Below are 13,320 nucleotides of genomic sequence, written 5' to 3' on the forward strand. Positions count from 1 at the left end.
TCCACGTTACTCTGGCCAACAGTCTTGGCCTACCTCCAGCATCTGTCACCCACAACATCTGTTCCCTCCTTGTAAAGTGCTGAACTATCTCACCTGGGTCAGTGCTATAGCTGATCACAGTGCCCGATCAGGATGTCACTGTGACAGGCAGCAGTGCAGATTGACCGGTCAATCAATGCAGTGCCGCAACATATGCACTAAATGAGATTTCCGTGCCCCCAGTCAGGTTACTCCCTGGGCAGTGACCCTGCTCACACCCTCCCCTAGTTCCACCTCTGATCACAATTATCTCTCTTGGAGAGTGTAGCAAATTGGAGTTGGGGGAATCTCACCTCTGCCATGCATGGTCACAATCTGGGCACAGGACCCAAATAGTGGGCAATGTGGCACTTCTTACAGTAGAGAATAAGTAACTTTATTCTTTACTTGTGTATTAAGGACCTTATTTGCATTAAATTCAGTCCACATGGGACCAAGACTTTCTGGCTTACTGAACAAAGTGGAATTGTTTCGTAGAGGGTGGAGAATTGTATTTTATCTGAAATTACCCCCTCTGCACAAAATACAAACAATTATACCCATACAAGTACCTTGTGGAAGTTGTTGCCCTCTATCTTCCTGTGGTCTCTCCCTGTTTCTCACCGTGCCTCCTCCCATTTCCTTGCACCTGTGCGTCTCCGCATATATCCCTATACTCAGAGCCGGCTCCGGTCAGTGACATGGGATGCCCAAATATGAGCATACCCATATATGGGCATCCATGCCACTGACCGGAGCCCGCTCTGTTGCGGATATGGAGAGAGACTGGGAGATTTACATCCCCTTATAATTCATATGGTGCATAGTACCGGCACGTATTGTTTTACCGGTACTGTGTACCTTCTTACTTTCACACTGGTACAGTATGTGCTGCAGTGGGACTGAGAGGGATATATTGGTAACACATAGTCATTGGTGGGGGAATTCAATCCATTTTGAAAATAGTAATGCATTGTTTTTTAATTTTTTTTTGCAGTAATGAAGAATGAAAAAGTTCTGTTAAAATTGAATTGGACGTGAACTGGATTCAGCATTTCATCATCAACTCTGCACCAGTGTGAATTGACGTTCTTTAATGTTCTGACAAGGTACATGCAACATCTCTTCCTCTACCCCTACACCACCCTCTGCCTCTTGCCTCTCTCTCCACCTCCCTGCTAAGCGTATTAACCCATCTAATGTAATCCACATTCCTTGTCTCACTTTACTCTTCCCTTCTCACGTGCCCTCTGGAATGTCTGCTCTACGACTAACATGGTCTATTTGTACATGACCTCTTCTGCTCTCATCATCCACCACTTCTCATTCCCCTCACCCCTGTCCTACTCGATACCTCAGCTTAATTGAACTCTCTCCTCTGACATCTACCCTTATCTCTAACCTCTCCTCACTTTCTGCTTAAACTAGCTATCTTGTTAACTCTTACAATGCTATCATCTCCTCCTCCCTCCTCCTCCATCATCTATATGCCCCTTCTAGGCTCTGACACACTCATCCCTCTAAGGCCGTGATTATCATGGGCACACGCTTGGTTGTCCACAGTGCGTGCGAGCGATGCAGGGCCTCCCCGTCGCCTCGGACCTCAGTGCAGGGATTGCTGGAGCGACAGGCATGCGCTAACTTTGCCATCTGTTGCGTGCTTACTATAGACGCAGCCTAACCCATGCATTGGTTTAATTCACAAGCACGCTCTCATCACACTTCATCACATCACACTGCTGCTCTTAACACCTATGGAGGAAATCTCACAGTCTGATTTTCTACACTAAACCTTTGTCCTGTTCTGTAAAACTCTGCTCCTTTTTTTAAGGTCAAACACTACTTTTTCCTCACTCATCAACACTCCAATTTCATTCACACTGTCTTCTATGTATTTGAGTCCCACCACTGACTTTCTCCTCCCACTTAACATCCATCCTTTATTTCTCCTCAAGCCTTTGCTCACTTGAGGCAAGGTGGATGCCATCCACAAGTAGATTCGTTCTCTCCCTTCCCCCTCTCTCTTTTTCTATCTAGATCTCATTGCACTCTTGACTCCTTTTCTCCTGTCACAAAGCTGGAACCTGATCTTCTCTTCTCCCTCTACCACATGCCCTCTCAATCCTATATTCTCACTCTCACCCACATCTTCAATTCCTCCATATCCTTTGGCTCTTTCAACTCTTCCTTTTAAGCATGCAGTGGTCACCCCTATTCTCAAAAATAACCTTGACCTTGTGTGAATTTCTAACTATCGCCCTGTATCCGTCCTACCATTTGCCTCCTAATTGCTAGAACGTCTTGTGATCTCCCGTTTGATCAACATTCTTAAATCACATGCTCCTCTGGGCCCTTCACAATCTGCCTTTCCCAATGTAACCAATTATGTACATAAAGAAAATTCCCAAGGTCCATTTTACTTACTAATCCTGCTTGATCTCTCTTCTGCTTTTGATACTGTCAATCACTCTTCTCATTCATATTCTAAACTCTTTCTTCGTATCCGCAGCAAACTTATATCCTGGTTTTCATCATACTTCTCCATCACACATTCTCCATCTCTGTTGCTAACGTGTCTTTGTCTCCTGTTGTTTTGTCTGTTGGTATACCTCAGGACTCTGTTCTGGGACCTCTCTCACTACATACTATCACTAGTTGACCTTATCAACTATTTTGGCCCTTGATATCATCTCTATGCAGATGATACACACACCTATCCACCCTACCGTCACTCCTGCAATTTAGTTCCTAGTTTCGGGTCGCCTCCTGGCTATATCCTCCATGGATGACACTCTTCTGCCTTAAACCTAATGTCTAAAACTGAGCTCCTCATATTTCCCCCTAAATCTGGCCTAATATCACCTTTCTCCATCGCAGTAAACAGTACTACCATCATCCTGTCATGAAAGCACATTGCCTAGGAGTAACATTTGACTCTTCCCTTTCCATCTTCATTCACGACACTGGCTAAAGTTTGTCGATTCTTTCTCTGTAATATTTCCAAGATTTGCCCTTTTCTCTGTCAATCTACTGCTAAAACGCCAATGCATGCCCTTATCGTATGGGTTAACATACTGCTAACAGGGCTCCCTGCTTCACAACTTTCTCATTTGCAATCTATCCAAAACTCTGCTGCTTGAATAATTTCCCTTTCTCCCACAACAGTATCTGCTCATCTCCTCCTCCTCCTTAAATCCCTCTCCTTGCTTCCCATCAAGTTTCAGATCACCTACAAAGTTCTCCTCCTTACCTTTTTGTTAAGGTTCTCTATTAGTGGTGTACCGAGTACCCGGCGTTACCCGACACATTTCCAGCTACCCGGACATTACTCGAAACCGGCCACTGAGAAGTGGACTTGGCCGGGTAATACCCGGCGTCGGGTAATGTCAGGGCAGCTGGAAATAATCTTTTATACTTACCTTTCCTAAGACATCTAGGATCAGCAGCAGCAGTCCTCTGATGTTGGCAGCATCAGAGGTGTCTTCACCTGGCGGGGGGAGCTGCAGGAATCACTTCCACAGCACCGAAGCAGGTAAGCTGTGTCTGTGAGCCTGCAGCTCCCCCGCCGGCTGAAGACACCACAGATGCTGCCACCGTCACAGGACTGCTGCTGATCCTAGATGTCACCGCCACCCGGAAGGTAAGTGCCAAACCGTGTACCCGACCGGGTAGAACCTTTCATTTTGGCCGGGTACCCGTTACCCATTTTTTTATAGTTGAGGACCCAGTCCAACACTATTCTCTATTCATCTGCTCCTTCCTACATATCATCTTTGGTCTCGTTATGCCCTTCCTCGTCTCCTAAGCTCTACTAATAGCTGTCTCCATTATACTTCTTACACCTCTACTGCGCACTCGCTCTCTTGCCTGAAACCCTTTCCCATCAATTTACCTGTGAAACTCACACACACTCAGTATATGCCAACATACCCTCTTCCACCCACATTTAAGATCAACCTTAAAATTCACAACTTAAATGAAGCATTTCAATAGCTTTTACTCGTTGCTACTGTCACTCATTCAGTCACTAACTATTGTTCCCAAGAAGTGCTTTATACTACAAGTACCCACCATTAAGGACAAGCATTGTCATCTACTGCACTTGTTCCCCCACCTGTTGTCTCTCTGTAAGTCTCCTTACATTTCTCTTAGATTGTAAACTACCCAGGACAGGGATTTACTTTCCTATTGTCTGTTTTTGTTTGTTGAACTTATTGTATAATAATTTCCTGTACTTTTTGGTCTCTCTTGTAAAGCGCTGAGTACACAATGGGTGGTATATAAATAGAGATATATGCAGAGTCTAGAGACAAGGCACACGTGTATAGGTAGCTACAGTTTATCCGGGACCGTATGCATCCTTGAAGTGCCTGTCCCAGTTATTTTCTATTGATTGCAATGTAGGAGTGTCTGTCCTGTCTTATTTTTTTTATTATTATTATTATTATTATTATTATATATACAAAGATATATACAAAGATTGTTTCCTGTCGTTAGCATGACATTGTGTGACACAGTGTGATGTCATTGATTCAGTAGATTGTGTGCAGACCGGGACTGCAGTACAGTTTCACTGACATGAATAACTTGTGTGGTAGAAGCTCTAGAAGGAGCACAGCTGTGGGAGGGAGGTGGATTTGCTTTGTATCACATGGTTTGGAGCAAGGTTCATTGTATGTATCGTCAATAATAATTATAATAATAATAATGCAATGCTTAACTTTTTTATTTCAAGAGGAAAGACTGCAGAACAGAAGTGAATATTGAATCCATGTGTTCATTTTCTTGCAAAATAGAAAATTGAAGGACAGTTGAAGAGGAGGAAAATGACTACACAGAGACAGATAAGCAATGTGTATATTTCTCATTTAGTATTTGTCGTTTTATTGACTCCAAAAAATCCGGCTGCTAAGGGTTTCGCATTGGACATATTCACCTCTACTCCACCCCTTCCTGTGATCTGTACCATGCAGATTTTTGTTGATTCAATACATCATGAATAGAGTGTGGCTACAGTATGAAGTACTGACCCAAGGACCACATCTACTACCATTCATAACAAGAACATGTGCAGTAGCGCACTGCTGCAGTTCTATGTTATTGCTATGAAAGGTTGAGGTGGTGCAATCATATGAATCTTGAGTGGGAGGGATCCTGTTTGCATCATTTAATTTGATCTAGGCCAGTAGAGTATATAACTCTCAGTACAGGTTACATATGGCATCAGTATTAGTGATTTAAAGAACAGAAAAACAGGAGTGGAGAACAAAACCAAGTAATGTTGAAGTTACTACTTTTTACTATTTACTTGGTCAGTCTGTACTGTCTACTCCCCACACAGCTGCTAAGGGTTTCCATTTGAGATACATTCACCTTCTACTCTGCACTACTGTGCTACCCTCTATTCAGAGATGAGTTCAAGTCATGTTTACCACTCTAAATCGCTCTGCAGTCATTGATTCAGCACATCATGGGTAGAGCATGGCTATAGATACAGCAAGCTTTATTTTACCCTAATATTGCATTAAAAAATAGAATATCACTCAGTTTCCTACAGATTTACTGATGCTGATAATGCAGAATCTCACCCTCCCATCATAATACACCAGAGGAAGAAATAATCCTTGCTATATATGTACATTGTGTGACATATTGCCTCCATGACCATTGATGGCAAATACATATTCTGTATAGAGCAGCTGTGTTATGATGTAGTTGTTATTGATCATCATTGAGATATAATCACAAGAATCTTATGCAAAGGGAAACTGTCATTAGCATAGTGGGATTTCAGCCCCCAAACTTCTGTAATATTAATGCAATGTCTTACTTTTATTGCAGTGAACACCGAAGAGACGGATCTACTACAACACTGCACAGGACAAGAGTATACACTACAAGCAGCAAAATGATCATGCAGTTGACAATATGTTGTTCTGGTAATGTGCACAATTATTATGTATGGGCTCCACACCACAGTGCTGGACATATTTTGTTAACTTCAACACTACCCCTACCATGGAGATGTCTTCCTGTGATTGGTGTTACTGATTCAGTACATCATATGCATAGTGTGGCTATTATATGATGGATTGATTTAATGAACCCACCAAACACTGATGACATCTGTATCATCTTCTGTAAAGTGCATCTACAGCAGGATATTATCAGCATTTGGGGTGATATAATCAGAGGCATCTATGTGCTTTTGTGCTGGGTAAAGTCCTCCAGCTGAACCGCCCCCCGCCCCCCACCCCCCTACACCTCCTGCCACACAGGCAAACTTACTTACACACACAGCACACTTACTTATGCACACTGACACTTGGCATACCTACACACACACACCCCACAGCCACTGGCATGCATGCAGAGTCCTGGGCATGCAGGATGGGCATGCAGAGTACAGAATATCTCCACCTTGCTCTGGCCCGTACTCTTGGCCTACCCCCAGCATCTGTCACCCACAACCTCTGTTCCCTCCCTGTAAATTGCTGCACTAACACACCTTGGTCAGCGCTGCAACCGATCACAGCACCGGATCATGTCACTGTGATAGGAAGCAGTGCTAATTGACCGGTCAATCAATGCCACGTGGCAACATACGCACCAAAAGAGATTTCCATGCCCCCTGACAGGCTACTCCCTGGGCAGTGACCCTGCTCATCTTCCACCTCTGATCACAATATTCTCTCTTGGAGAGTGTAGCAAATTGGAGTTGGGGGAATTTCACCTCTGCAGTGCATGTAGAGTCCTGTATGCAGAGTACAGAAAGTCTCCACCTTAGTCTGGCCCGTACTCTTGGCCTACCCACAGCATCTGTCACCCACAAATAATACATACACTAATACTCCCCACAATACACACTTTAATACCTCCTCAATAATAATCTCCCCAATAATATTATAGTCTTAAACACAATATACACAATACCCCCTAACACAAGATACCCAATCTAACACTCTCCTCTGCACCTCAACATAATATACACACTATAATACCCTACACACAATATAATACTCCCACACACACACAATATACACACTATCCTCCTACCGCCATAAAACACAACCAATAATACACACACACTTTGTGGATGTTGGGACCAGCTCCTTGCATGCACCAGTGAAAGAGAGAGGCCTGCCATCCGTGCCTCCCTCCGTTTCCCATCTTCTCCCTGTCTCTCTCCCTCCCTTTCTTTGCATCTCCCTGCATCTTTGCGTATACCCAGTCAGTGACGGCTCCGGTCACGTGATGCCTTAATATGGGCTTATCCATATATCTGTTGCAGAGATGGAGAGAGACCTGGAGATTTTACATTTCCTTATAATTCATATTGGTACTTAGTACGGGCACTTATTGTTTTATCAGTACTGGGTACCTGACCGTACTGGCCTACGAGTGAGAAGGCAATATTGGCATCACACAGTTACTGTTGAATATGTCATTCAATCCATTTTGAAAATAGTAATGCAATGTGGTTTTGTTTTGTTTGCTTTTTGCAGTAATGAAGAATGAAAAAGTTATATTAAAATTAAATTGGAGGGGAACTGGATTCAGCATTTCTTCATGAACTCTGCACTTGTGAGCATTGACCTTCTTGAGTGCCCTGACAGGTACACGCAACTTTAAGACTATAATCTTCATCAACTGCTGTGCAAGCTTTCGTGCTATACCTCCCCCTCCGGTTTTGATTTATACATTTGCTCTCTCAATTCATGTCCTCTAATATCTGGAGGCTCTCTCCTAGCATTTCTCTCTACCACAGCACGTCATCCCAATGTAACCTCTCTCTTGTTCTTTCTGTTTACTGTTTCCTCACTCCTCTGTAAAACTTTTCTAATTTCTCTAACTTCCACACTCCTGCTTTTATCCACATGTTCTATACACTTTCCTTCCCCTACCTTTGCATGTGTCTACACAAAGCACCATTTGTACAGACCTCTATTGCAGCTATTTCTGCACTGCTCAATGAAATGCACTCCTGCACATCCTATTCTCTTCCACCTTCCCTCATTCTCTACGCCCCCCTCTCAAAGCCCCCTCTCTCTATGTCTCCTCTCTCTACGCCTATCTGTCTCATTCTCTTGACGCCCTTCTCTCTCTACATATCCCTATCTCTGTCTCTCTCTACACCTATCTCTGTGTCTCCTTCTATGCTCGCTGATGTTGGGGGATATCTCTTATAATCTTGGACCGGCTCATATACACATCAGGCCTCCCTACTAAGAGTGTTAACCTATCTAATGTAATCCACATTCCTTTCCTTACTTTTCTCTTCCCTTCTCCTGTGCCCTCTGGAATGTCCACTCTTACTAACAAGGCTCTAGTTGTACATAACCTCTTCTGCTCTCATCAGTCACAATCAGTCATTCCCCTCACCGCATCTTACCTGTCCCACTGATTTGCCTCTGCTTAATTAAACTCTCCTCTGACATCTACTCTAACCTCTCTTCTCTCTTCTCTCTCTTTCTTTCTGCTTAAACTAACAATCTTATTAACTCTTACAATGCTATCCTCCTATCTATATGCCCCCTATAGGCTCTGACACACTCATCCCTCTAACCCACACCTTTGGCTAAATTCCCAAACACACTCATCACACTTCCACTCGCTGTTCTTAATACCTACGGAGGAAATCTCACACTTTGTTTGATTTTTCTACAGTAAAAATGTCTCCTGTCCTGTATAAAGCTGCTCTCTAGGGCTAAATACACTACTTTTTTCCACACTCATCAACACTCAAATTTAATTTACGCTGTTTTTTTTCTCTGTATTTGACTCCCTCCACTGACCTTCTCCTCCCACTTGCCATCCTTCCTTCACTTCTCCTCAAGCATTTGACTACTTCAGAGGCAAGGTGGATGCCACCCAAAAGGAGATTCCTTCTGTCCCTTCCCCCTTCTCTCCTTCTTCCCAAATCTCCTTCTGCACTTGACTCCTTTTCTTCTCTTACAGAGCTGGAAGCTAATCATCTTCTATTCTCCCTCTACCACATGCCCTCTAGATCGTATCCCCTCACACCTTACTGCATCTCTTAGTCCCCACTCTCACCCACATCTTCAATTTCTCCCTATTCTCTGGATTTTTGCCCTCTTACTTTAAGCCTGTAGCGGTCACCCTTTTGTCAGAAACAAACTACACCCTATGTGCCTTACTAACTACCGCTCTGTATCCCTCATGCTGTTTGCCTTCTAATTGCTAGTGTCAACATTCTTAAATCACATGCCCTCCTGGATCCTTTACAACCTGCCTTTCGTACAGCACGTTCTACAGACTGTGCTTAAAGCTAATTCCCAAGGTTTTTCCCTACTAATCCTACTTGATCTATCGGCTGCGTTTGATGCTCTCAATCACTCTCCTCCTTCATATTCTAAACTCTCTCTTGGTATCAGTAACAAAGTTCTATCCTGGTTTTCATCATAACTTTCCTGTCACACATTCTCCATCTCTGTTGCTAACATGTCTTCGTCTTCTATTGATCTGTCTGTGGGTATACATCAGGGCTCTGTTCTGAGATCTCTCTTTCTCTCTACATACTATCATTTGGTGACTTCATCAATGCTTTTGGCCTTAGATATAATCTCTATGCGGATGATACACACACAAATCTATCCACCCCTGTTCTCACTCCTGCAATCCAGTCCCTACTCTTGGGTTGTCTCCTGGCTATATGCTCATGGATGGCACTCCACTGCCTTAAACTTAATGTCTAACACTGGGCTCATATTATCCCCTTTCTCCATCACAGTAAACAGTACTACCATCTATCTTGTCATCAAACATGTTGCATAGGAGTAACATTTGGCTCTTCAATTCCATCTCCATTCACATGCACGGCTATGGGTAAAATGTGTTGCCTCTTTCTCTGTAATATTGCCAAGATCTTCCCTTTCCCCTCTCAACCTACTGCTAAAACTCCAATGTATACTGTTATCCTATAGGTTATTTTAACATACTACTAACAGGCCTCCATGCTTCACAACTTTCTCCTATGCAAAACTCTGCTGCTTGAATTATCTCACTTTCTCCCACAACAGTCTCTGCTCATCTCCTTAAATCCCTGTCCTGGCATCCCATCAAGTTTTTGTATCACCTACAAAGTTCTCCTCCTTACCTTTTTGTTAAGGCTCTCCATTAATCTGCTCCTTCTTGCATATCATCTTTGATCTCTCGTTATGCCCTTGCTTGTCTCTTGCACTATAACCATAACTGTCTCCTGTAAACTTCTTTCACCTCTACTGTTCTCTCACTTGCCTGAAACCATTTTCCATCACTGCACCGTACATGTGAAACTTCCTCACACTCAGTATATGCCAACATAACCTCTTCCACCCACATGTAAAACCAATCTTAAAATTCACGACTTAAATCAAGCATTTAAAAAACTTTGACTCGTGGCTACTGTCCCACACCCACAGTCACTGCTAACAACTATTGTTCCCAAGATGTGCTTTCTACTAATTGTACCCACCATTAAGGACAAGCATTGTCATCTACTGCACTTCTTCCCCCAACTGCTGCCTCTCTTTAAGTCTTCTAACATTTCTATTAGATTGTAAAGTTCCCAGGGCAAGGATTTACTTTCCTATAATCTGTTTTTATTTTTCGCACTTATTTTTTAATTATTTTTCCCCTCTCCCCTAATGATATACATATAGGTTTTCCTGTCATTTGCATGACAGAGTTATTATGGTTAACTATTGCATCATGTAGACTGCCTTTTCAGTGTGATGTAATTGATTCAGTACTTTGTGTGCAGACTGTGACTGCAGTACAGTGTCACGAACATTAATGACTTGTGTGGTAGAAGCTCTAGAAGGAACACAGCTATGGGAGGGAGGTGGATTTACTTTGGATCACATGGTTTGGCGCAAGGTTCATTGTATGTATGATCATAACCATGCAATGCTTAACTTTTATTTCAGGAGGGAAGAACAGTGAATATTGAAGCCATGTGTTTCTTTTCTGTCAGAAGAGAAATTTTGAAAGACAGTTGAAGAGGAGGAAAATGACTACACAGAGACAGATAAGCAATGTGTATATTTCTCATTTAGTATTTGTCGTTTTGTTGACTCCACACAATCCAGCTGCTAAGGGTTTCGCATTGGACATATTCCCCTCTACTCTACCCTTCCTGTGATCTGTACCATGCAGGTTTTTGTTGATTCAATACATCATGAGTAGAGTGTGGCTGCTGTATGAAGTATTGACCCAAGGACCACATCTACTACCATTCATAACAAGAACATGTGCAGTAGCGCACTGCTGTAGTTCTATGTGTTTTATTAAAGGTTGAAGTGGTGCAATCATATGAATCTGGAGTGGGATGAATCCTGTTTGCATCATATGGTTTCATCTAGACCAGTAGAGTATATCTCTCAGTACAGGTTACACATGGCATCAGTAGTAGTGATTTAAAGAACAGAAAAAACAAGAGAAACTTCAATGTTGATAACAAAGCCAAGTAATGTTGAAGATACTCCTTTAACTATTTATTTGATCAGTCTGTACTGTCTACTCCCCACACAGCTACTAAGTCTTCCATTTGAGATACATTCACCTCCTACTCTGCACTGCTGTTCTGTCCTCTATTCAGAGATGAGTTCCAGTCATGTTTACCACTCTGAATCACTCTGCAGTCATTGATTCAGCACATCATGGGTAGAGCATGGCTACAGATACAGTAAGCTTTATTTTACCGGCTGATCATCCATAATATTGCATTAAAACATAGAATATTACTCAGTTTCCAAAAGATTCAGTGATGCTAATAATGCAGAATCTTACAACACATCCCATCATAATGCACCAGAGGAAGAAATAATCCTTGCTACACTACCGACACGTTTTATTGAAGCACGGCTAGCACCGCAAGCCGGGGGATGCCCCGGCGTGCTAGCCGCACTCCCTCAGCGTGCCGCGCATCACCGATGCACGGTCACGCGTCATCGGGTGCCTGCGCCCCCTGCACGCGCGTCCAGGGCTCCCCGAGGGAGCACTGGTGTCCCGCGATGTGGGGGACAGCGGCAGGGGGTTCCGGGGGACCCGACGGACCCGGCAGCGGAAGGGAGAAAGCCCCGATCGGAGGGCGCTCCTCCGCTGCTTCGGCGTGCGCCCGGCACCCTCCGGCGCGCGCCAGGTTACTGCTGCGGCCAAGAACGGGCAAATGCTCGAATAAACTCGGCCGCAGCAGTATATCTGTACATTGTGTGACGTTTGGCCTCCATGACCATTGATAGCAAATACATATTTTGTATTGAGCGGCTGTGTTATGATGTAGTTGTTATTGATCATCATTGAGATATAATCACAAGAATCTTATGCAAAGGGAAAATGTCTGCAGCATAGTGGGATTTCAGCTCCCAAACTTCTGTAATATTAATGCAATGTCTTACTTTTATTGCAGTGAACACTGAAGAGACGGATCTACGACAACACTGCACAGGACAAGAGCAAACACTACAAGCAGCAAAATGATCTTGCAGTTGCAAGTATGTTCTGTAATGTGCACAATTATTATTTATGGGCTACACACCACAGTGCTGGACATATTCTGTTAACTTCTACCCCTACCATGGAGATGTCTTCCTGTGATTGATTCAGTACATCATATGCACAGTGTGGCTATGATATGATGGATGGATTTAATGAACCCACCACCCACTGACATCTGCATCATCTTCTGTAAAGTGCAGCAGGATATTATCAGCATTTGGGGTGGTATAATCTGGGGCATCTATGTGCTTTTGTGCCTGGATAAGTTCCTCCAGCTGAACCACCCCCCTATACCTGCCACACAGGCATACTTACAGAGCACACTTACTTATGCACACTGACACTTGGAATACACACACACACACACACACACAGACACTGTCATGCATGCAGTGTCCTGTATGCAGAGTACAGAAAGTCTCCACCTTACTCTGGCCCGTACTCATGGCCTATCCCCAGCATCTGTCATCCACAACCTCTGTTCCCTCCCTGTAAAGTGCTGCACTAACACACCTGGGTCAGCGCTGCAGCTGATCACAGTGCCGGATCATGATGTCAATGGGATAGGCAGCAGAGCTGATTGACAAGTCAATCAATGCAGCTCCGCAATATATGCACCAAAAGAGATTTCTGTACCCCCTGTCAGGCTACTCCCTGGGCAGCGACCCTTCTCACCCCTCTCATTCCACCTCTGATCACAATAATCTCTCTTGGAGTGTGTAGCAAATTGGAGTTGGGGGAATCTCACCTCTGTAGTGCATGGTCACAATCTGGGCACTGTACCCAAATATTGGGCAATGTGGC

General features: G+C 43.7%; 1 long non-coding RNA gene across 1 annotated transcript; it reads left to right on the forward strand.

Annotated features, from left to right (window-relative positions):
* Positions 1 to 1,013: 1,013 nt before the first annotated feature.
* Positions 1,014 to 12,738, forward strand: LOC142476418 (uncharacterized). The gene is made up of 6 exons (XR_012791658.1): positions 1,014 to 1,127; positions 4,754 to 4,873; positions 5,860 to 5,957; positions 7,524 to 7,634; positions 10,947 to 11,056; positions 12,428 to 12,738. It is a non-coding gene; the product is annotated as an uncharacterized LOC142476418 (long non-coding RNA).
* Positions 12,739 to 13,320: the final 582 nt, after the last annotated feature.

Source organism: Ascaphus truei, unplaced genomic scaffold (assembly GCF_040206685.1).
Source record: "Ascaphus truei isolate aAscTru1 unplaced genomic scaffold, aAscTru1.hap1 HAP1_SCAFFOLD_1588, whole genome shotgun sequence".
NCBI classification, from domain to species: domain Eukaryota; kingdom Metazoa; phylum Chordata; class Amphibia; order Anura; family Ascaphidae; genus Ascaphus; species Ascaphus truei.